We start from the raw sequence: 26755 nt of genomic DNA, 5'->3' as shown, positions 1-26755 counted from the left end.
CTAAGCTGGAATAATGCTTGGAGCGTGGTAGGTCTAATGTTCGAGTGCTATCAATTTAGGATGAGTGAAAAGTGAGATAATAAATAGTGAGTTTTAGTGAAATTTATAAAGAAAATAATAATATAATAGAATCATTATCCAACATGATCAGTAACCAACATACTTATCTCCTCTGTGAATGTTGTGGTATTCTCTTATGTGATCATCTAAGTTCTAGGGCTCCTGGCACCTGTCCGATGCTCCACCATTGTGGTTGTACAGCCCTTTTTATTCTATTAGCGATGTCACATTATCAGAGAGTCACACTAATAAAAATTGTGCTAGTGGTTAACATTTACACATAATACTCATACTGCGGGTTGAACCTCTGCCCTGTACCATCATAGTGTTAGAAGCCTATATGGGATGATAATTCCTCCCTATAGTTCAGTCCATTTGGGGTCTTACTCTCCATGTCAATGATATTTTTGGACTCTCTGACCCTAAGTTGTGCCTCACGATCTCCACCTCTGATGTTTTTGGGTATCTTATCTATGCCATAGAACCTAAGACTCCCATTATTGCTTTTGTGGCTCCCTTCATAATGGCGAGCCATCGGGTAATTGTGGTCTTTGTTGTTGATGGCACGTAAGTGCTGCAAAATCCTAACCTTCAGGGGATGCTTCGTGCTGCCCACGTACTTGAAGCCACATGGGCACTCAAGCACGTAGACAACGAAGTCAGTGTTGCAGTTTATTTGGTGTTTAATTATTTTCGTTTGGCCTGTCCCTATCTAATAATCTTTACGTGATTTCCCATTGCGATCACATTTACAATTGCCGCAAATGGAAAATCCATTAGGGATAGGGGGCCACTTCCTTTTAGATGGTTCATCCAGGTAGCTATGTACTAGTCTGTCTCTAAGGGAACGCGCCCTACGGTATGTTAACTGTGGTCTTGTGCCAACAAGTTCTCCAATGATGGGGTCTGATACCAATAGGCTCCAATTGGCCCTCATCACTTTTTCTAGGACCCATGCCCCCTACTGAAATTGGTAATCATGCGGGGTGCATTCGGTTGTCTCTTATTAGGAATCTCCCTTCTTTTCTTATCGCTGGTGGATTCTCTAAATAGGACTTCCTCATGTTTGAGGCCTTGAATTTTATTTTGGGCAATGTTTAATGTTTCTTCATCATACCCTCTTTTGGTAAATCGTTCTATCATTGCCTTCTGTTAAGTCTCAAAATAAGCATCGGTGCTGCAATTGCGGCGGGCCCTCAACAACTCCCTGTAGGGAATACTTCTTTTCAGGGGAATTGGGTGGTGACTCGCCGCATGCAGCACCGCATTGCCTGCTGTTGCCTTGCGGAACAGACGTGTAGTTATGCTGCCTTCTCTCACCTCAACTGCTACATCTAGAAATTCACAATATGTGTTGCTGATGGTATAGGTAAAGCGGAGATTGAGGTCATTGATGCCAAGGTGACTGATGTACTGTCTGGCTAGTGTCTCCGGGCTCTTCCAAATTATAAACAGGTCGTCGATGTACCTGACCCACATCAGGATGTGGTCAGTGTACATCTCTGAACCTTCTGACCAGACGACCTGTTCCTCCCACCAGCCTAGGAAAAGATTCGCTAGGCTGGGGGCAAAACAGGTCCCCATCGCAGTCCCAGATTGTTGTCGGTATACCGCTTTTTTCAGAAATTTATATTCGTCTGTGTCCAATAATCCTGGCATGGTACTAGCCTCCAAGCAGTATGTTGGTGAGTAATGTAAAGCTACGTACGGTAATAAAATGTGTTGACAACTCCGAGGTTGATGACAGACCACTCGAGAAATTGTGTTACTGGAAACAATACAATATTAGAAAAAATAAGCTACTTGCCAAATTTATTGTGTTAGCTTATGTATTTGTATATGGGTGGTATGATGAACAGCACAAAACAAACACTCCACATGCGCCTTCCGTCCCACTCAGGAACTCATAGCTCCCTTTCTATAATTATGCATTACAGACCAAGGATGAGTGCCAAGTCATTAATACTGGTCGCAACAATTACATAACAGATAAAAGAACAGGGAGAAATTGTCAGTGCAAAAACCCATGGCTGACTTGAAACAAATCATACCCATCAGACAGCCAATCTCCCTGCTCATCACCACAAACTTGACCAAAGCCCCAAGAATACCACTAGCCATCCAAGAAAACAATGTCAACAAAACAACTATTCGCATGTGAGCCAGTAAACAAATTCTTCCCAGTGTGGTAACATATAAGGTGACTGGAGTAGGAGAAAAATATAAACAGAATGCAGTAGAGCTATGAACGTTTGCCTAGGTGGTATGTGGGGATCCCTGGCTGCTCTCCAGTCACTGCATGGAGTAGGCTACCTGACCCTATGAAAGCACCACTGAAGTGGTGAAGCAGGGAGTAGACCCACCGCAGTCATGGGACAGGGCACTGGGAAGCCCCATGGCCAGCCCTGGGCTCTAAGACTGTCATCACACCAGAATTCTCTCAGGCTGCAGCAGCGGCACAAAAATCAGCGCCAGACAAAGGGCAGCTCAAAAGGGGAGACCTGAAGATAGCACACACAGTGTGGGGATGCCAGACTCACATCTCATACTCCTGAGGTAAATCAGGGTCAGCTAGCATGCTGGAAAGGTGAGGTGTCCCAGTGGTGTGGCAGCCACTGACAAGCTCTCCTGTCAAGTGCCTCAAAAGCTTAGACAACAGCAGAGCATCTCCCTGGCTCCAAACAATCAGCAACAAGTTGCATTTTATCTTTCACCATGACATTGTAGTGTTTTCATATTGTCTGTTTTCCAACTTTGTGTTCTTCCATAATAATGTGTTGGCTTATAGCTTTAAATGTTCCCATTGTAGTAATCAGGGTGTATCACCTGATCAACTTGGTGTAGACTGTACACTGCTGCTGTTGCGGCTCTAACATTCAGTAAGAAACAGATCTAGTGTGGTGGTGGGTGCAGCAAACAGGAAAAATAAAACTGCTGCCTGTCACTTGAGCCTACTTCTGGTCAGTCAGATCCTGGGTAGTCACAGTGAGGCATGCATTTTTCTGGAAAAGCAAAGGGCAAGGAACTATGCCAGATCCATGTGTAGCACTGTATGCCTGGTCCAGAATGGCTCAGACTCTGCTTCCTAATTGATTTGTCCATGGAGTGCTAGAGTTCATATCATCATATAGTGTTAGGGCAGCTGCTAAGTAAATATTAAAACAAGCAGAACAGCATGCTTTCCAAGCACAGCACAAGCCTCAGAAGAAACCCTTAATGCTCTGCAACTGACGTCCTAGAGCATGCCTCATCCAGTGGGCAGGAGCTCAATTGTATGACTAATGCATTTTAGTGTTGAGATGCAGACACCAGCACTAAAATGCGTTAGTCCAACCCCTGATGCCTGGTACTTGCAGGACTGTTATATATATGTTAAGGACGGGCCCCGGGTGAGGGGTCCCATTGGCCGAAGGGCCGCATGGCCTCCCTCCCCTTTCAATTAAGGCCGGTCACCCTCCCCATCTAATAATTCGGTGGGCCTCCCCGCCCACCTTAATAGTATGCAAAGGTCTTCTCACCTTTTGCCAGGATTATGGACAGCATACGAAAAGGGCCCCAGTTTTCCCCCTGATTTTGCTGATGAGTGATATGAGGACATCTCCACCAGACAAAAAAGTACTACATACAGCTAAGAGGAAGTTCCCTTGTTTGCAGGAGATTTATCTCTTTGTAGCCTTGTTGTCCTCTTTATAGGAGGATCAGAGATTTCTGGATAACGGAGCAGAAGGAACAATCACATCGCCGAAATGAATACATGATCACTGGAGACATTCCCTTGTGATCCATTACACAGATGTAGTGTAGAAGACACATTGGACATTTACCCAGCGAGGTAGCAGTTACTAAATAACCAAATGAAAGTACTCCACTTGAGTAGAAATGTTGTGCAAAACTGTGGACTCCTATTGGATAAAGGGGCAAGTGTGGTTCTGTTGTGGCCCAGTCACTGACACAGCTATTGACAATCTACACAGACACTTATACACCCACTCACACACTCGGGCACTCACACACTCACTGACAGACCCACTCAGACACTGATACACCCACTCACAGACCTACTGAGACACTTACAGACCTACTCAGACACTCTCACACACACTCATAGATCCACTGAGACACTCATGCACCCACTCACAGACCCACTCATACACTCTCACAGGGACTCTCAACCCCACTCAGGCACTCATGCATCCACTCTGGGACTCATGCACCCAATCACAGACTCACTCAGGCATGCACACCCACTCACAGACCCACTCAGACAATCATGTACCCAGTTACAGAACCACTCATACTCTCTCACAACCACTCACAGGCCTACTAAGAGACTCATGCACTAACTCACAGAACAACTTGGAGACTCACACACCCACTCACAGGACCACTCAGAGACTCATGCACCAACTCACAGACTCATTCAGACATTCATTCACTAACTCACAGACTGATTCACACACTCATGGAGCCACTTGCAAACCCATTGTGACATTCTCTCACCCACTCACAGACCCACTCAGACACTCACTCATTCAAATCACTCAGACACCCACTCATGTGCGTATGCACTCACTCAGAAACTCATACACCCACTCACAGACCCATACAGCCACTCACACCCTTCAAAATCACTCACACACCCAGTCACAGGCCAATACAGACACTCACACACCCACTTACACACACACTCTCTCAAAGTTTACAGTTTATAGTTAGGAAATAAAATTTAAAACACGTTTATAATTCACTGAGAAAACAAATTTTACAGACCTATTGACACACCCATACAACTACTCACACACCCACTCCCACAACCTATTACATACCTATCCACTCATCCCTACAAGCACTCAGATGACCAATCACTCACCCATGCATCCACTAATACAGACACTCACTCTCCAATACAGCCACTTACCCACCCACTCAGTTAACCAAACACCCACTCAAACAGCCACTCACTCACCCAGACAGCCACTTACATATCCACTCACTCACCCATACAGTCACTCAAACAGCCACTCAGTCACCCATACAGCCACTCACACACCCATTCACCCACCCATACAGTCACTCACACATCTACTTACTCACTCATACAGCCACTCACTCACCACTCATACAGCCATTCCCTCAACCATACACCTATTCACACACCCCTGTTTTCACACATACAGCTACTTACAGTCTCACCTATTACCTACACGGCGACACACAGGCAAACAGCCGCTCACACACTGATACAGTTAGTCACAAAGCCAACCAAATGACATATGTTAGAAATAATATCACTCATTAGTAGTACAGAAAGAAAATACATTTAACTTATGTTGTAGCTTAGTATATGTCTTTTAACCTCTTGAATGCTCATGACGAGCTGAGCTCGTCATGGCCCGTGGAACGCTCAGGTGCGGGGAGAATTCCCCTGCTGTGGTGAACGTTCCACGGAGCCAATGCACCTGTGACGAGCTGAGCTCGTCATGAGCACAGGAACGCCGTAGCTCATGACGAGCTCAGCTCGTCATGAGCATGTGGGCGCTGTGCGCGCCCCCCTCCCCCCCAGCACAGCGGGGGAATAACCCCCGCAGTGAAGGGGTTAAGTCTCACAAACATTTACGAAACACACTCATTGAATGATGTCATCAGTGATGTCATTTAAAATGTAATCAGTGATGTCATCAGTGATGCACTGACCATGTGATGAATGAAGTAATATATGAGGTCATACGCAGAGCATTGCAGGGGCGTTCAGTGAATATCTATATAAATAAAGCAGTTTTACTAACCAGCCATATACTTACATTTTGGTTATAGAAGTATGCACAGTAAAGGGATATGCGTTGTGTAGACTTACATGGTGAAGGCAATGCACGGTAAAGGCATTGCGTGGTAATGACTGCGTGGTTATGGTAATGCGTGAAAATGACTGTGTGATAAAGGTTGTTTCCCGTTGCGAACCTATGAGCCAACTACCATTCTGCCAGAGGGCCTCTTGTTTAATGTCAGAAGGCACTATCTATTTAGGGCATGCCTTCTGATGCATATTTATCAAGCCTATGACTATCATTAGATGTGTGACAGACCGTGGCAGTAAAAATAATTAATGGCCTCCACATACAGGCAAAAAACTGTCTGCATGTTAGAAATGTCCCCTGCTTATCAACAACCAGATTCTCCAATGAAACAGATGAACGTGATAAGTATTTTATCAGTACTTTTAGTGGCCAACAAAATGTATGTTCCCGCTTACCTACAGCTTCTGGTGTTCCTGCCCTGTGAAGGGGGTGACGCCGTGCACTGTGATTCCATGCCGTACCACAGGGGAGACCACTCCCGTCAACACCAGCTGTGGATACTGCCTGCTGTGCATAAAGGTACGTATCGCTCCCACGACACAGGACGCACATGGGTGTGCACTCAGGCTATGTCGGGGCGAAGCCTGGGCCAAGGGCGGGCCCATCCACACCCATCAGAGCCCGGAGGAGGCTGGGCGGGACCCCCCCTCTTACCCCTAGTATCCAAAATCGTGCTTTAACACCAGCCGACAGAGGGGAAAGATGGAGAAGAAGAAGACAACCCCACCAGCATCGGAGGGGGTAACTATGACAGCTTTAGACTCTTTTGATAATAGCCATTGCAAAAGAAATTGACTGAAAAGAGACTCTCCTTGGGAGGTGGGATTGGTGTAAGGGAGACCCTTGAATGCATCAATATTGAGCCCTTTGCTGTGATGCCATGCCACCTGAGGAGTCTCTAAAAACCCGTACTCTTGAGTCATCTTCATTAATACATTCTTCTCCGGGCCCTATAATCTCTGCCCCTATCATTAAATGGAAAAGAAGCTTGACCAAAGACCTACCTCACATCTCCTAAAAAAGAGCGCGCAAGACTCAAGTGATACATGATATTTCTAACTTTCAAGACCACTTTCAAGGGCAATTAAATGGACCATTAATCCTGAACCAGAATTGGACTGAAGCATGTGATAAACTCTGTGATAATATTGCTCAGTTATTAAAGCCCATTACTTTGCGACTGGCTAGTATTGAGCGAACACTGCATGAAATACTTTCTTCTAAGCCAGTGGCTTTAAATGGAGATGGAGATGGCCCTAATGTACAAATTTCACAGCCTCATACAGCATTGAAATCAAAGCCTATACCTAACAGACTCACAACCAGTGCCCTTGAGAGACAAAGGAAGGCCTGATGTAACCGGTTTGGCTAATTTAAATCAAAGGCCGACGTTAAACCAATGATGTATTATTAAATAAAATGTTAATATCTCCAGGGCGGGTTGGCACTAATCGTGGGTCAGGGTGAGAAGCGGAGCATCTGAGAGTGGGGCTCAAATACTCCCGAACCATAGATCATAGGTGGATAAGATGGGGCAGGGTAATATATCCGATTTTTTAAACTTTCCTCCAGCTGCATGGCCATACATTCAAAATATGGTAAATGTCTGATACTAAGAGATACCCAATAAGAAACTATGGGCCAACTTATGGATAAAGCACAAAACTGGCTAACACGGTTTGCAAGAACCGGCCCTTTTATTCAGGATCATGTGATCATGGCAAGAAGAATACCTTGGGTATACCCTGCTCTGAAACAAATAGAGGGTGATTGTATGCTGCTTAACTTTGACAACTTGCAACTGGTAGATGATCTGTTAAGACAACTCCCCTCAGCTCCCACACTGTCTTCTGAGATTTACCCGGTCCCACTGGGATTCTTTTATAAACCACCTTGTTCTGATACATATTTGACTGTTAAAAATCCCATTTGCAAAATGGACAGTTTATTTTGCCCCTCACAGAGAGATCCCTTACACATCCCTATCAGAAATAGGTATGCCGCATTGGAGAACCTTGACAGCTGCGACTGACTCACTTCTACTTTCCAGGTTACACAACTAATAAATGGGGTCCAGTCAGCAAAAAACCCAGTAAAATCCTTTGTTGTTCAACCCACAATGCAGAGTTTTGACATAGCAATAAGTAAGAAAGAAAGCAAGGGCAGAGCCACGCATTTAAAGGAAAATAGAGTTAGAATAAGAGGAAATACCCTAATTTTCCTTACGTGGAATATTGCTGAGTACAATTAAAGGTGCAAAGAGGATAAAGGTACCCCTATGGATTACAAAGGGATGGGGTATGTATGTAAACCAAACAATACTTATAACCATGTAGTGTAGTGTCTAGAGAAAGTGGGGAACCCCTTCTTAAACACAACTACTATTCTCGTATTTACTCTTGAGATAATGTCAACTTTCCTAACATTATCTACCATTACACAACATTTGTTTTACCACTATGTTTAATATCACAGTACAGTTTCTCAAAGATTTTCCTTTTACGGCTGCAAGTGTATAGAAAATTCATTTATACAATAAAACCACAGTATATATTCATATCCTTATTAATAATCCTCCGTATTTGGTTACAATCTAATCATGTGGATATACCAACCATACAAAACAAGTTAAAAACAACAGTCGACACAGCGTTTCGATGTTAGACCCCTTCATCAGGACGGAAATTTTTTCTTTCAAATCTAAATATAAGAAAACATTGTTTTAGAAACCTAGCATGTACTGTGTACCCTAGTAGTCGATGATTACAATCACATTTGTTTTTCGCCTCTATTTGTAAATCTAAGGCGTTCTTTTTATGCAAAAAATGTAATCTTTAGGCAGACACTATGAGTTGGGTCATATAACCTTAAATTACATTTTTTCATTGTCATACGTCTACACGTAAAGTTCATTTGAGTAATTTAGAGAATCACAACACTAGAAAAAAGTCTTTTTTTTAAATAAAACGTTCATTGAAAAGCATATGACACATTCAAATTCCTAATAACACATTCCTGATAATTACTTTTACAACACATCCTATACCCCTATGGGCACTAGGGCAGAGTTGATCTTGTTATCATTCGTGAGCATACCTTAAAAACTTTAGTTGGATTATGTTTAATCAATTACATAATCATCGGAGGTTCAGGTATTTTACCACCGTTTCTGCCTCTTTAATTTGGCCCTTGATTAGGAAGAAAGATGAGGTGTTTACCATCTTTATTTGCATTCAAATGATATGTAGATCCTACATCTTAAATGCCTTAGAATTAATTTCTGGAACATCAAAAGGAATTATTTAAATGTAACTTATGTGTTAATCCTGTTATTATGCCCGTTGGAGTCAACGTCTCATTTTATTGGTTGCAGGAGAGGATTAAAAGCTTGCTTGTTATGAGCAGTTTCTAAAAAATGTATGGAGACATATTGCGGGATTTATTACTCATAGCCACCATTTTCATACCCCCGTACTATATTTATTCATGTTGTTGAGGCTAAATTACCCTTTCATGTGGAGAAACATTCAGGCTCTTTTTCTTTTTTCATTAATAATGAAATCCACCGTTTATACGATTCCTTTTGTGGTCCCTGCGTAGAAATATGCACTGAATATGGGTCTGGGAAAAAATAATTTAAAAAACTTCTTAAAACCTACCTTGATCAACATATTATGTTATATATTCACTATTTTTTGATAATCCTTTAGTTCTACTTATTAATATTCGTGATCCATGGCATCCGTATCAATCTTGCGGTTCGATTCCTAGATCTTAGGTTTCAGAATCGGAGATGCTGGTAATTCATATCTATTGTACCCGTCTAAAGTGCCGATGCACTGTACATAATCATCCAGTCTTACACTCTACTAGAATATATGCGGCACTATTTTTTGGGTCCGTATTTTCCCATAAATAAAAATTGGCCACTGTATCTACAGTTAAAAACAAGAAAGGTGTTCTCTCTACTAACAATGTATGCGCAAAAACATTTGCCGAACTATATTACAGTTCGGTATTTCTCAATAAATGGACTATAAGGGACTATTTTGTGGTTCCGTATTTCCCCATACATAAAAATTGGCGACTGTATCTACAGTTAAAAATGAAAAAGGTGTTCTCCCTACTGACAATGTACGCACAGAAACATTTGCCGGACCATATTACAGTTCGGTATTTCTCCATAAATGCGCTATTCAGCCAATATATGTATATTTAGATCTCAAGAGGTGCTTTCTTCGTTACCAATGCACCATAGACAGTCATTCAGTGAGACATGAATCTCTTGCGATATTTATTAGTCTGTTGTCTCAGGCTGCAGGCCTACCCGTATGGCCAATATATATATATTTTATTAGCAAATTAGAAGATACTTTCTCTCCTGCCTAATATACATGCGGGTTAATAAAATAACTGAACTAACTTGCAATCTGATACTTCTCCTTAAATGAACTATATCAGCAGTATATATGTTTTTAGTTTGTAAAAGGGTGCTCTCTTAGTTACCAATGCCACATATATATTCATTCAAACAAACACAGACTATTTCTGTACACACTTGTCTATACGTAGTTTATTCTTTTTTTATTCCGTGCTACTAGCGTACCTGTATGGGGAACAGCGGCCTCCCTGCTCCAACGGGTTACCAGGAAACATTCAAAAAGAGTGCTTCCGGGGTAGTGTACCTTTTGTATCTTTCCGGTTACATATTCCCGTAATTCAGATTGTATTACTATCGTTTTATGTAATTTTTTGGCCCTACTGGGTCAGTTATATTTTGACTACCTTCAAACACGAAGTTATCGGCCGTATATTTAAAAACATAAAAGAACTAAAATACAAATACAATACATTAAACGCCTCAATACGGCACACCTGCTACCCGTTACTCTATGGCGGCCATCTAAGAGTGATAAACTATTATTGCGAAGGCTGAGAGTTTCGAAATTAAAAAAAAATAATCACTTTATGTCGATAGTGGTATTAGAAATTGTTTATCTTTAAGTGAAAGACTGTTGGAGGTGTATTTTTAAAAAGAAAACATAAACAGAGTTACATTAACGCCTAAGTACAACAGGATTACTACAAATTATTCTATGGCAGCCATCTTAGAGTGATGCAATATTATGGCAAAAGCATGAAAGTTTGTTTTCTCTGCCTGGTGTGGGTATTACAGATCACACTTATTTTCATATCACAATAAGCCATGTATACAGCAAGGATTAGAGGATTACAAAAGCATTGATTAACATCCAGCGTGTTAATATTCCATATTTGAGACTGTTACGTGTACACAAACGTCATTGCAATTTATGGCAGAGAATTCTAAACACTTCTACAGTGGGTTCACGTACTGTTAGGTTAATCTCTCTCACTCTTCTTTATTGTCACGGCCATTATTATATGTGTTAAAATGAGACATGTAAAATTGTTCATGTTTTTTTCTCTTGCAGATATGATCACCTCAGAAGATTATGTAATTGATTAACCATAATCCAACTAAAGTTTTTAAGGTATGTTTATGAATGATAATAAGATCAACTCTGCCCTAGTGCCCATAGGGGTTTAGGATGTGTTGTAAAAGTAATTATCAGGAATGTGTTCATAGGAATTTGAATCTGTCCAATGCTTTTCAATAAATGTTTTTTTTTAAAATACTTTTTTCTAGTGTTGTGATTCTCTAAATTACTCAAATGAACTTTATGTGTAGATATATGACAATGAGAAAATGTATTTTAAGGTTATATGACCCAATTCATAGTGTCTGCCTAAAGAGTGTATATTTGGCATATAAAGAACGCCTTAGATTTTCAAATAGAGGCGAAAAACAAATGTGATTATAATCATCGACAACTAGGGTACACAGTACATGCTAGGTTTCTAAAACAATGTTTTCTTATATTTAAATTTGAAAGAAAAAATTTCCGTCCTGGTGAAGGTGAAAATATTGGTCTAACACTCAAACGCTGCGTCAACTGTTGTTTTCAACTTGTTTTGTATGGTTGGTATATCCACATGATTAGATTATAACCCAATAGGGAGGAATATTATTACAAGATGAATATATACTGTGGTTTTATTCAATAAATGAATTTTTCTATACACTTGCAACCGTAAAAGGAAAATTTTTGAGAAACTATACTGTGATACTAAATATAGTGGTAAAACAAATGTTGTGTAACGGTGGATAATGTTAGGAACATTGACATTATCTCAAGAGTAAATACGAGAATAGTAGTTGTGTTTAATGAGGCGTTCCTCCCTTTCTCTAGACACTACACTACAGGGTTTTAAGTCCTGTTTGAGTACAATAATAAAAAGGATAACAATGAATGGTATAAAGAACTGATAAATTCACATATCATTTGCCTTCAAGAGACATTGGAGGAAGATTCTATTAATCTAAATGGCTACCGCGCATTACAAACCCCAGCTCTTCCTTCTAGAAGAGGTAGAGCAAAGGGTGCTATCTCAACACTAGTTGCGACTACAATCTCATTTAAAATAGTGCCATTTTTGAATAATTCACCTTATTTTCATATATTAGTTGTAAAAGGATATAGGAGTAGTGACTTGCTATTAATAAACTACTACAAGAATAATTTTGCGGACCCAACGCTAGTAGTAGAGGTTCTGGGAAGGGCTTTGGAAGATCTACTCTATTACCACCCTAAACTATTACAAATTATATGGGTAGGCAAATTCAATGTAAACAGGTGCCCTAGACTGGCCCCATGATTATGCGTGATCATAGATCACAACAGAGGCCTAATTAGTCATTTTCATCATGCTAGCCATGGTAACGCCCTAAATAATCTACTAGTTTCTTTCCAACTTGAAATTAGAAGCAAGTTAAATTTAACTACAGGCAATCTTGACCCTACCTTTTATAGGGCTGGGTCCTATTCAGCCATTGACTATATAATTTCCTCGGAGAACTATGGTGGAAACGTAAACAAACCAAAGGTTTGACGGGTTTCAGCGATCACGCATTAATTACGTTTAGTTACCTATGGGAGGAGCATAAAACAAGGAGGGATGAATTCATTCCTAACGCAATTCTTCAAAGAAAGAATGGTTATACCCTATGATGGCATAAAGTGGATGTAAACACCCCAACTGCGGCAATCTTAACTAATACTGGAAATGAGGTCTCCTTGTGTTTAGATCCCGAAGCAAATGAACAGATATTAGCTGCATGGTGAAAGTATTTAGGAGTGTACGAGAAGCCAACTAATCCGCTCAAATGAAAAGGAAAAGATCTGACCTATATTTCAGTGGTTTGATAAGGATTGTTCCCAAGCCACAACCAGTTGAAAGAAGCACTTAAGCTCAAACCACGAAATAGAGGGATAATAAGTAAATGCAGGACTGGATATAAACTAGCGAGGTAAAAAAGAAAGAACCAGCGTAAAGGAGAGGCATGGGAGAAACGACAGCAAACTTCCTCCTCTAGGGAAAATAAATCAATCTGGGAAGTGGTTAACCCCCCCTTCCTGCAAGAGAAGGGTGGACCATCACTGGATGTGCGTATTGATGAGGATACCTAGGTAACTCATTTCCAGGTTATCTTCCAAAGGAGGGACGATAGTAACGTAGAGGCCCCTGATACAGGCCAGAATAATATTTCCCTGCTGAAGTTCGATTTTAAGGAAATCGTGCTTGCTCTGTCCCAATCTTCTGCCTTGAAAGCGGCCAGCCTGGATGGGGTCCCAGTGGATTTATTCCTTGTTAACTTGACTATTGTTTTTAATGCAATGGTCAAAATAAGCCCTTTAAACTCCTAGAAACGTTCTGTGATCATTCTGGTGTACAAGAAGGGGGATGTCTCAAACCCAGCAAATTACCGTGTGATTTCACATATTGATATGTCAGCTAAATTAATGGGCAGACTTTACTCAACAGACTGGAAAAATGGGCGGAGGAAAAAAATATTTTCCGGGAGATACAATATAGTTTTAGAAAGGGCAGGGGACACTTTATCAGAGTCTTAATCTTACCTTATTAGCTTCCAAATACCCCATAGCAAAGAAGGATCAACTCTACATGGCCTTCATGGATTTATCTGCGGCGTTTGACTGTGTGGCCCAAAGTATATTGGAGTATGGAGGCTATAGGAGTTGATATAGGGATAATTATATTTATAAGACAAATGTATGCAGAAGCGCTATGGGAGACAAAGGGAGTGTACTAAACCTTTCAGAATTGTGAAAGGAGTAAGGCAGGGTTGCGTCCTTGCTCCATTATTATTGTCACTGTATGCATATTGTTTGAATGAGGTATTGAATGATAAATGCAAGGATGCCCTTCATGCCGCATCTATTTTTCTCCCAATCCTGCTATATGCAGATGATGTGGTATTGGTAGCCAGAACCCCGATGGCCCTGCAAAACTCTATTGTGACCTACTCAGCCTATATGGTGGCCTTGGATTTGCACGTAAATAAAACAAAGTCTTTATCTTAATGTTGGGATGTGCAAGAAAAGAGCGATGAGGTTTCACATTGAGGGCAATAGCATAGAATGTGTTGACAAATTTGCCTACTTAGGCATTCTGTTTCATTATAGCCTCACATGGAAAGAGATAGAAATAAACAATAAACAACATGTTGAAAAGCATAGGCAATCTTTATGAATTTGTTAAAAACCTAGGTAATAAGCCTATCCAGGAAATTATTAAAATCTTTTTAGCAAAAATCGTATCTATAGCGACTTATGGGGCAGCAATATGGGGCACTACACACGTTGAACTCCTCACAAAACATAGAAAATAAGTTTGCCAAAAGGTTATTATCGATTTCAGGCTCGTGCCCCAATGCTATTGCACATAAAGAACTAGGCCTGCCATACATCAGTGAAAGCATTAAAATAGCCCCGCTTTTGTTGTGGCTATCAATATGGAAACGAAAAGAGGTTCCACTTAATCAACACATTATAAGGGATGCTATGAAACTTGATCATGCTGAATCCATTCCCTGGCTTATATATGTGAAACAGACTTTTGCCTCGGTGGGCTTGGCACAACTTTATGAAAATCCGGTTGGTTGTGTAACCTACTCTAAATCTAGATTGAAAGATATCTTTCTAGCTAAATGCTCTCATGCAAGATGGCAAAGGAATATGGCAAAATGTACAGTAGGTTTATACCAAGCTGTACCGTCCGCTTTGCCTACGGCTTTTTCCTCTCTCTCCTTTGTTGTGTACCCTCACCATTGCTACCTACTGACAAGATTACATTTAAACTACGGCCCTTTAATGTTGGACCACCCGGTAAATACATACACATTAAACCATCTCGATGCGTGCCCATGTCATGCATTATCTAAACAAACCACCTCACATAACTTGTTTTTTGTGCTTTCTAAGAAAAAGAAAGGGAAAAGTGTATTTATTGTTCCTTTGTTGCGAAAGTTTAGTCTAACCAGTCACACTTCAGCACTTTCAGTTCTTCAACAACTGGAAACCCCATTTGTGTGTTTTGTGATGGTATCATTTTTACAAGCGGCCATAAAAACTAGAAGGGCTTCCACCTTTTAAAATATTCTACCCAGATGTACCCGAAATTGTATATGAGAAAAATGGCGACGCATATTACTGATTTCTGAAATGGATCACTGACTATATATCGAGGGACAAAATATAGACTACCCAAAATATAGATTCCAAAATATCGACAGACAAAATATCGAATTCCTATCTACAAACAGGTAAGTACCAAAATATCGACCCCAAAATATAGTTTATATATATGTACATTATAAAAATATCGAATTTCTTAAAATTTATGTAAAATTTAAAAAATATTAAAAATAAATAGCTAAAATATACTTAAAAATAATTAAATTACCTTAAAATAATTAAATAACTAATGTAACGTATAAAAAAAATACAATCATATCTGTTAAAACATATATATTAACATAATATTAATAAAAAGTACACAATATTATTACCGTAGGATAGCGGAGGTGTAAAAATTACTATTCCCACTCCTGGAAGTGCAACAGTAGGGAAAGTGTTGGAAAGCATAGGGGTAAATATTACTATTCACACTCCATGCAACAGTAGGGAAAGCTTTGGATAGTGTAGGGGTAAAAATTACTATTCCCACTCCAGAGAGTGCAACAGTGGGGAAAGCGTTGGATAGCGTAGGGGTAAAAATTACTATTCCCACTCCAGAGAATGCAACAGTAGGGAAAGCATTGGATAGCATAGGAGTAAAAATTACTATTCCCACTCCAGAGAGTGCAACAGTAGGGAAAGCGTTGGATAGCGTAGGGGTAAAAATTACTATTCCCAATCCAGAGAGTGCAACAGTACGGAAAGCGTTGGATAGCGCAGGGGTAAAAATTACTATTCCCACTCCAAAGAGTGCAGCAGTAGGGAAAATAATGGATAGCGTAGGGGTAAAAATGACTATTCCCACTCCACAGAGTGCAACAGTAGGAAAAGCATTGGATAGCGTAGGGGTAAAAATTATTATTCCCACTCCATAGAGTGCAACAGTAGGGAAGGGCGTTGGATAGCGTAGGGGTAAAAATTACTATTCCCACTTCAGAGAGTGCAACAGTAGGGAAAGCGTTGGATAGCGTAGGGGTAAAATTTACTATTCCCACTCCAGAGAGTGCAACAGTAGGGAAAGCATTGGATAGCGCAGAGGTAAAAATTACTATTCCCACAACAGAGAGTGCAACAGTAGGGAAAGCGTTGGATAGCGTAGGGGTAAAATGTAGTATTCCCACTCCAGAGAGTGCAACAGTAGGGAAAGCGTTGGATAGCGTAGGGGTAAAAATTACTATTCCCAATCCAGAGAGTGCAACAGTAGGGAAAGCGTTGGATAGCGCAGGGGTAAAAATTACTATTCCCACTCCAAAGAGTGCAGCAGTAGGGAAAATGTTGGATAGCGTAGGGGTAAAAAATGACTATTCCCACTCCACAGAGTGCAACAGTAGGAAAAGCATTGGATAGCGTAGGGGTAAAAATTATTATTCCCACTCCATAGAGTGCAACAGTAGGGAAAGCGTTGGATAGCGTAGGGGTAAAAATTACTATTCCCACTTCAGAGAGTGCAACAGTAGGGAAAGCGTTATTAAATTACCTTAAAATAATTAAATAACTAATGTAACGTATAAAAAAAATACAATCATATCTGTTAAAACATATATATTAACATAATATTAATAAAAAGTACACAATATTATTACCGTAGGATAGCGGAGGTGTAAAAATTACTATTCCCACTCCTGGAAGTGCAACAGTAGGGAAAGTGTTGGAAAGCATAGGGGTAAATATTACTATTCACACTCCATGCAACAGTAGGGAAAGCTTTGGATAGTGTAGGGGTAAAAATTACTATTCCCACTCCAGAGAATGCAACAGTAGGGAAAGCATTGGATAGCATAGGAGTAAAAATTACTATTCCCACTCCAGAGAGTGCAACAGTAGGGAAAGCGTTGGATAGCGTAGGGGTAAAAATTACTATTCCCAATCCAGAGAGTGCAACAGTACGGAAAGCGTTGGATAGCGCAGGGGTAAAAATTACTATTCCCACTCCAAAGAGTGCAGCAGTAGGGAAAATAATGGATAGCGTAGGGGTAAAAATGACTATTCCCACTCCACAGAGTGCAACAGTAGGAAAAGCATTGGATAGCGTAGGGGTAAAAATTATTATTCCCACTCCATAGAGTGCAACAGTAGGGAAGGGCGTTGGATAGCGTAGGGGTAAAAATTACTATTCCCACTTCAGAGAGTGCAACAGTAGGGAAAGCGTTGGATAGCGTAGGGGTAAAATTTACTATTCCCACTCCAGAGAGTGCAACAGTAGGGAAAGCATTGGATAGCGCAGAGGTAAAAATTACTATTCCCACAACAGAGAGTGCAACAGTAGGGAAAGCGTTGGATAGCGTAGGGGTAAAATGTAGTATTCCCACTCCAGAGAGTGCAACAGTAGGGAAAGCGTTGGATAGCGTAGGGGTAAAAATTACTATTCCCAATCCAGAGAGTGCAACAGTAGGGAAAGCGTTGGATAGCGCAGGGGTAAAAATTACTATTCCCACTCCAAAGAGTGCAGCAGTAGGGAAAATGTTGGATAGCGTAGGGGTAAAAAATGACTATTCCCACTCCACAGAGTGCAACAGTAGGAAAAGCATTGGATAGCGTAGGGGTAAAAATTATTATTCCCACTCCATAGAGTGCAACAGTAGGGAAAGCGTTGGATAGCGTAGGGGTAAAAATTACTATTCCCACTTCAGAGAGTGCAACAGTAGGGAAAGCGTTGGATAGCGTAGGGGTAAAATTTACTATTCCCACTCCAGAGAATGCAACAGTAGGGAAAGCGTTGGATAGCGCAGAGGTAAAAATTACTATTCCCACAACAGAGAGTGCAACAGTAGGGAAAGCGTTGGATAGCGGAGGGGTAAAATGTACTATTCCCACTCCAGAGAGTGCAACAGTAGGGAAAGTGTTGGATAGCGTAGGGGTAAAAATTACTATTCCCACTCCAGAGAGAGCAACAGTAGGGAAAGTGTTGGATAGCGTAGGGGTAAAAATGACTATTCCCACTCCGTAGAGTGCAACAGTAGGGAAAGCGTTGGATAGCGTAGGGGTACAATTTACTATTCCCACTCCAGACAGTGCAACAGTAGGGAAAGCGATGGATAGCGTAGGGGTAAAAATTACTATTCCCACTCTAGAGAGTGCAACAGTAGGGAAAGCGTCGGATAGCGTAGGGGTAAAAATTACTATTTCTACTCCAGAGAGTGAAACAGTAGGGAAAGTGTTGGATAGCATAGGGGAAAATTCTACTATTCCCACTCTAGTGAATATAAATTAATATAATTCACATAATTATCAATTAATCAATTAATAAAAAATAATTATCAATTAAGAATTAATTAATTATCAATTAAAAAGTAATTAACAATTTGTTCAAAATAAATACCAATAAATTAATTAACATTTTTAATTAATTTTAATTAAATTCCTTCCCACCCTATTCCCCTATAAACGTACAACCCACTACAGAATATAAACTAATATTATTCACATAATTATCAATTAATAAATTAATAAAAAATAATCATTTAAGAATTAATTAATTACCAATTAAAAATGAATTAACAATTTAATCAAAATAAATACCAATTAATTAATTAACATATTTATTTAATTATAATAAAATTACTTCCCACCCTATTCCCCTATAAACCCACAACCTGCTACAGAAAATAAATTTATTTAATTCACATAATTATAAATTAATCAATTAATAAAAATAATTATCAATTAAGAATTAATTAATTACCAATTAAAAATTAATTAACAATTTATTCTAAATAAATACAAATTATTAATTAACATATTTAATTAATTATAATTAAATTACTTGCCACCCTATTCCACTATAAACCCACAACCTGCTACAGAATTAAATTACACAATAATTAAATAACATAACATTAATTACTTAAAATAAATTACAAAAATATATACACTTTACTAGCATAAAAAACACTTTAAAAAATTCCATATTATTAAAAATTCGATATTTTTAATAAACTATATTATGTACTTCGATATTTTGACTGTCTATATTTTTAAAATCAATATTACATTACTTACCTTCAAAACGATATTTTTGATGTCTATATTCTGTCCATACAATATTTAGTCCATTCTATATTTTGGACTCGATATTTTGGTTTGTCTATATTTTGGAATCGATATTTTGACCATTTACCTTCTGAAATATATACTTCATTTATATCACAGTACATATGTTGTTTACCTTAGGAGCAAGTGATTGTAACTGTATCAGGTTATGCGTGAGTTTATATTTTATGGATATCTTAAAGGGTTATTTATTTGGTTATCAGTTATATACATTATATGTTTTTAAAGGTGGAGATAATGTATAAATGATTGTTTGAAGTGATATTTTATGTACTTTTTATGCATTTTAATGTGAAATAAAGCGTATAACCTAACAATATAGTTCTAGAAGAAATAGGCTCGGCGGTGGGATACTGAGCTGGATCTCTTGTTGTACTCAAACTCGACTGCTACTGAGGGAACAGGAAGTTTTTTTGTAATTATGGTCCATACTGGTACACACAAGAGTTACTCACTCTCTACACTCCTTTATGCCCCATCTGTGGACCTTCTTGCAGAGATCATTCAGAGGGAGGGGCAAAGTAGGGGATAATTGTAAGTGACTGAGTAAATATAGTGCTCACGTTCTATGCTGACAATATTTTATTACATCTCATTAACAGTGGCAGGGACCTCATGGATGTTGGGGCAGAACTGAGAGAGTTTGGAGACATGTTTAGACTTCAGTTGAACTCCAGGAAGTCTTGCCTTTTCCAAAGGGTTGCTGCTGAGACTAATGACCTACCCAAATTGCCTTGAACCTGGGAATCGGACACGTTTTGATATCTTAACCTATGGGCTGATGGCACTGAAACTCACCTGACACAAGGCAATGTGAACTGGATGCTTTTGAATATAGGAGGCTCATCTGCTTTTTGGAGATGGTCCTGCCTCAATTCCTGTTTTTCTTTTCCAGTGGTCCGATACGACTACCTCACAGCCTACCTGAGGAAATCAACAGCATATTCGCCGAGCTAATATGAATATGGGTTGGGGGGGCTCAGACATAAGACCTCACTGATTAAGCTGTAGCCGCACCATGTTGATGAGGGACTGGCTGCCTCAGTCCTTGATTTATGTTATTCAACCGCCCAACTTCTATAGGTAGCCAGAGAACGGATTGGACCAGTCCTTGAATTATATTATCCGACGGCCCAACTTCTATAGGTAGCCAGAGAACGGATAGGACCAGACAATTTGAAAATACATTTGTACATGGGGCAGCTTCAGTCCCAGATCAGTTATCTCATCAACATATACATAGGGTAGTTCGGAGGCTCAAAGAAACAGCCAGATGCTGCAGGGGAAGTGGTGCATAGCATTAAAACTAGAATAGATTAAACACCTGTCTTGCCACTGTGGGTCTTGCCTGGCATCGCCCAAACTTGAAGAGCAGTAAATGAAGCTGTATGGACTGGTGTGGTGGTGTTCCCATTGGAGAATTGGCAAACTTCACACATTTCAAACTCTGAGGTTAGATAACGATGTGATAGTGCCATAGTTCCTGATGTTTGCTGCATCAATCACATTTCTTTAAAAAAAAGTGGGGAGTAGAAAGAATAGTGCTGTAGTCTCATGTGTTTTTGACAATATTACTGATATTACATAATGGTAAACTCTGTATGAGATATGGGCCGCAGAGATGGGTAAAGATCTGATAGAGTGTGAGTCGGCATGTCGAGTGGCCTTCCACTGTCTGGTTGCTAAGAATACCAGAAGCATACTAACCCGTACTTACCACACACCGACCAGACCACTTGCATAAAATGTTACCGACCCGTACAATTAAGTTCCAGGGTGTCCATTGTTGAGGCCGACTTAATACACCTGTTTTGGTCTAGCACTGTTACTGGGCACTGCCTGGAGCTGGTGCTCAGCTATAAGTGAATGAATGAACAAAGCTTTATAGAATGCAGAAACTACCCAAACTAGGGCATCCTGGTCCTGAATATTCTGGCAAAGATGTTCTAACATGAGGCAAATTTAACTGCGTTGAGTTAGTCATGTTTTCTGCTGTTTTTTTTTAAAGATGCTATTCTGAGGGGGTATGACGTAGTACATGAGGGGCGGCATTCCACTCTTTTATATCTAGATGAGAGTAGGACAACCACAAGTCCGAATCGCTTGAACCGAGGGATAGCCAGTAGTCTGCCATTAGCAGTTCTAAGTGCCCTAATAGGAACTTAGGCTTGATGAAAAGGTCTAAGAAGTCAAAATTGACCAGCAGGCTAATGGATCTTTCCCTGATATTGGTCTAAAGGCAAATTGTGAAGTAGTGGAAATATAATTAAGTGCCATAGACGGCAGAGTTGGTTAAATGGTTGTGGGCAGAAAAAATTACAATTGGTCACTGATTAGGATGAGATGATCCTTAAACTCACAAACAGGGATGATGACATGCTCTGCTGAACAGTGTACTTAGTTGAGAGGAGATATAGATAGTAATAACACTCTCCTGGGAACTGACTAACCCAGTGACATAATATGGTAGGGAAGATTACTGAGCAGAACAGACTATGTTTATGGAGATGGAGCCCCCTGATCGAGCAAGTGGCTGAGCTGGATGGAAAAGAAGAACTGCAAAGGTCCCCATGGCTCAAAGTAGATGTAAGCACAGGTATATTTCTAGTGCCTTTTTGTACTACTAAGATCTTTCCAAATCGTATTGCTGTCATGTACTGATGATGCTGGTGAGTGTAAGTGCTAGGCATTAGTGGTGATGTGACACCCCCCTGAAAAGCCTATTGTTATCAATGTAATATATGTAGAAAGGTGTGTTTGCCACATGGTTATGTGTACTGAGAAAACATAATTACATTGTTTAAGCCTTTACTGGCAACACCTTATTATCACTGGAATGACCTGGCTGTAAGGGCCAGTATCTTCTTATCCACAAGGCCTCTCACACCCTTAGCTTGTGGTCATGATTTACCTTACCATCTGAACTAATGTGAAGGTTTGTATCCATGAACATTTAGGTAGATTCAAGAAGGGCTTAGAGCCTACTATTAGCATGGAAACGTTTGCCTCACTTCAACATGATGCTACTGCACTAACATCCGGATGTAAGGCTTTGCTGATGGAATTTGCGCAACCAGTTAGATGCATCTACATCCTCTTCAACTATGACTATGGAAAATATGTCATATTTTTAGCCCATAGGCGTGGAGAATTTGTTTTCTCCCCCAAAAGTGGCGTTCTCTTCCTGAGTAGGAGTCACTATAGGATGAATCGTTGGCAACAATTCTGCCATTGCCCCAAAGTAGGGGCACACTGTCAGTGCCTGGATATCTTATTCCCATAACACCGTGGGAAGAATTTACTAAGCATGGCATATACACCTTTTGTGAAGGCACACCACCATTATCATGGAAGTCTTCCATGGAGCTAATTCCATCGAAAATGGCGACAAACAAGCTACTTAGGACTAAATGAATAAGCTGCCATCTTTGGTGGAGTCAGTGCTGTACCATGGTAGACTTGATGTGTGAATCAGAGAAGTCTTGGTCCGCAAGAGGCCTGCTTTTGGGATATTTTAAATAGGACTGCTTGCCTGCCGAAGATGTAGAAACAGAATCCGCCGTCTTTTTTGGTAGATCTTTTCTTCACTGCAACTTCTAAATCAGGCACCACTATTTTAAGGAATTCATTGACAAGATTATGAATGACCCAGAGGGAAGGACATCTTGAGCACACAATAAGTATGCAACAAAATCAAATTGCTTTGTGAATACAGTGGAAAATCAGAACTCAGAAACATATCTCTTCCTGATTAGCCAAGAGGCTTTCTACATTAGTGGCTCACATTCAAAGATAGCTTGATTCAAGCACAATGTGGAATAATACATCAAATCTAAATAACCATAATGCATTTGTTACTCCCCCTCCTCTCCATTCCAAAATGCCTCTCATCGACCTGAACAATCCCATCCCAAAGGATCTGTGTTCTTTCACAATGTCCTAGTAAGTGGGCAGTAACTTTCAGAATCTTTCCTATCATGTTTTGGAAGAAAACATAATACTGTCACACAATTTAAGCAATAATTATCAGTACTATGTCCACATGTATGTGAAAAAAGGTTGGTGTATATTTCCCAGCATGATATTATAGGTATGCTCTTGGGACCCAAGTTCCAAGAGATTATCGGTGTGGGAAGTCACTTATTTTTTCTCTCAAGTTTATGGGGGGGGGGGGATATTTACAGACAAATGTTGGAGGAGCAGTGCTCCAAGGAAATATTCATGGCAATTGTCTTTCTTTCTATGTTCTGCAGAATGCAGCACAATTAATTATTATTAACAATTATTAATTTCTCCTCGTATCACCATTCTAAGACAAGATATTACCTGGCCATAGTTTTTTGCGCTGCCCCAGCCTTGTAAATCTTGGGCACTGTCAAAAAGCAATGGGTATTGTGGTGGAACGGCCACAGCAACACCCATTATACACCCGTTTGCAGCAGCGGACTGCTACAGAAAGGAGCATATTTACAATGTGGCGTTAAGCCACATTAAGTGGCTTAGCGCCACCTTGTAAATATGGAAATTGGCGCAACGCCACCGGAGCATCAAAAAAAGCAATACTCCAGTGGTGAGGGGGGCCTGTAAATATGCTCCTATGTTTGGTACAAACAGACGGCACTGTTAAGTTAGTTGCAAAAAAAATGTTGCATGTGGTCTTGAAGTATGTACTTACATACAAAATGATCTAAATAGACTTGGGTTGAGAAAAAAGGGCATCACTCACATCCACTTCAAAGTTCTTCTTACACTTGCTGCTTCAAAACATATCTCACCAGAGATAATTATACAATTGGAGTGTGAAAGTGAAAAAAAACAAGAAACCACCTGGTTTATAGGTAGCTTAATAATCAGGATCTAAGCGAGACTATGTTCATCTACTAAATATTACTGAAATCTGTACGAGAGACGAAGGTAACTATGGATGGAATGACTTATGTGCCATCTTTGGTTGAGTCAGCCTCATACCACAAACCTCACTAGATACAAAGAGATCCAAGAGTTAGGTGATGAGCACGTTGTCAATTGTTTTGTTCTGCAGATCCATTACAGGCTTCCGAGCTTCATGATGGAAATAACTCCTTCATGGAAGAGTACAGTGTGCAGTGCCCAACTGCGGAAAAGCATGGTTTGTGCTTCATAAATACATAACATACATGGATACATACCTAAATTGATACCTTCGAGTAAGAGCCTGAAGAGTATACAACAGCATTGCTGGAGGAGAGAAGGCAACTTAGAGGATATGTACAAGAAAGAGAGGGAATACATTTCCAAGGGTGGAGGAGATTCAAGGGGGAGTAGGTATAGAGACCTTCTGGGATGGAAGATGAATCAAGGAAAGAGTTTAAAACGCTATCAGTTGGGACACATGCACTTTGTTCTTAGTTGAGCGTGTCGCAGGGATCCTGCTCTTACACAGAACTGTGCATAGAGACTTGGAACCTCAGTGAATTAGGGTGTGCCAAAACTCACCTTAGTATCCAAAATCCCCAACCAGACTAGCAATCAGTGTCTCATTGGTTCTTACACACCACCAATGATTTAGACAACCCAGAACATGGACTTAGAACACCTCAGGTAACGTGGACCACATGAACACTCTTTCGTTATACTAACATATCAGTCCAGAACGAGGAGTAAATGATGACACGTGCAAGTTTGAAATGTTTATTTCTAGTGCAGTGTTCTCAAGCGCAGTATCTTAGCTAATACAAGCAAACATATTATAAGAAGCAAGGTTAGCAGCATAGTTACTATTCCATAAAATACAAAGGGTGATAGCATGTTAAAATGCTAAAGGGAAAAGGTCTAAATAGAACCTCAGTTTACCCTCCCTTGCTAGTATATTATATTATATCTACAGAAGGTCTCTTTGGGTTTAGAAGGGCGGGCTCATACCTCTGGTCTTAGCAGAAAGGGATCACACATCTCCTGCACCAACCCTCTGCATGCAAATATTCATCAAGTGTGTCTCATGCTCTGTGCAGTGCATTATTAATCGCACCTAAAACCCAAAGTTGGCCACAGCTGCATATGTATTATGTCTAGACAGTGCGCTGATTAAACCGAACAACAAGCGCTGTGTTGAAATAACCTTGAAGGCCTCGGCACTCACTGTACAGAGACATAGCTTACCAAGCAAGGCTGATATTATAAGCAAACATATTATTCTCGTGTGAAGCAAAATATTCCACTAGGCGAAAAACTTTAATAAAAAAATGTGTTGTGTGCAGAGGCTGCAGAAAAGGAAAATGGCGTTTAAACTTCTAATAAGCTCATGCTAACATAACACAGTGCGAAGGAGAAACCAATCCACATGACAAACTGGTTTAACTGTTCCTTAACTACGCTCATCTTGAGAGCTTTAATTAATAAAGTCTGCTGTAGTGAGCCTAATTTGAAAAGAGATATTGTTTCATAGTCTAGGAGAGCAGATTGATGAGACATGTTTCGAGGCCTTTCTCCACAGTTTTGGAGTTTAACTGAGGCAAAATCTTGACTCCCAGATTCTTAGTAGATATATTGTTGCCATGCACCTACGCACAGTGAAAAGCGAAGGATTACAGAAATAATTTCCTCCTATCTGCATGGTTAAAAAGGAAAGGCCCTTGGATGATTTAAAAATGCAGCAGCATGTATCACCGAGGACCAGTGAAGCATCTGCAGTATTCGCAGCACCAGCAGTAGGATGACAGTGAAGAGGCTTCCTTCAGGGCAAAGCACCCTGTATTTGATCCAATGGAAGAAGGCAGAGGCCATCAAAGTCTCATACCACAAACTTTGCTAGATCCAAGGAGATCCAGGAGTGTCTCCCACAAACACCAGCCAGATTCAAATGAGCTTTACACTATAAATGAAAATGTTAACATTAATTGGCCTATTTCCTATGCCCTGTATTGCCATGAAAGAGTCACAAAGGGGTAGGACTCATTTTCATGGGCATTGTGCATATGTACATGAGTCTCACCAGCAGAGACCTGACCATGTGGGCGTACTCCCATCATACTACCCATTCATATTATGGACTCAGGTCCTGCAGTTACCTTTGGACATAACATGTTTTGCAGTCAGACAAGACAGCTTCTTTGGCATATATTCTTTCATGTGTATGTAAACATTATTAGGCCTTGCAGGAGCAACCCCGACCAACTTTGAGAGAATACAAAC

The 26755-nt window shown here is 40.2% G+C and overlaps 1 protein-coding gene across 1 annotated transcript in view; it reads right to left on the bottom strand.

The window, feature by feature from the left end:
- Positions 1 to 26755, bottom strand: part of LOC147723043 (poly(rC)-binding protein 3-like) — a 2582273-nt gene that overhangs the window by 1633710 nt on the left and 921808 nt on the right. The window lies entirely within an intron of this gene.

This window comes from Lissotriton vulgaris, chromosome 4_1, assembly GCF_964263255.1.
Source record: "Lissotriton vulgaris chromosome 4_1, aLisVul1.2, whole genome shotgun sequence".
Classification (NCBI taxonomy): Eukaryota; Metazoa; Chordata; class Amphibia; order Caudata; family Salamandridae; genus Lissotriton; species Lissotriton vulgaris.
Note: the sequence above shows the minus strand (reverse complement) of the source record. Positions and strands in the feature narration are given on the sequence as shown.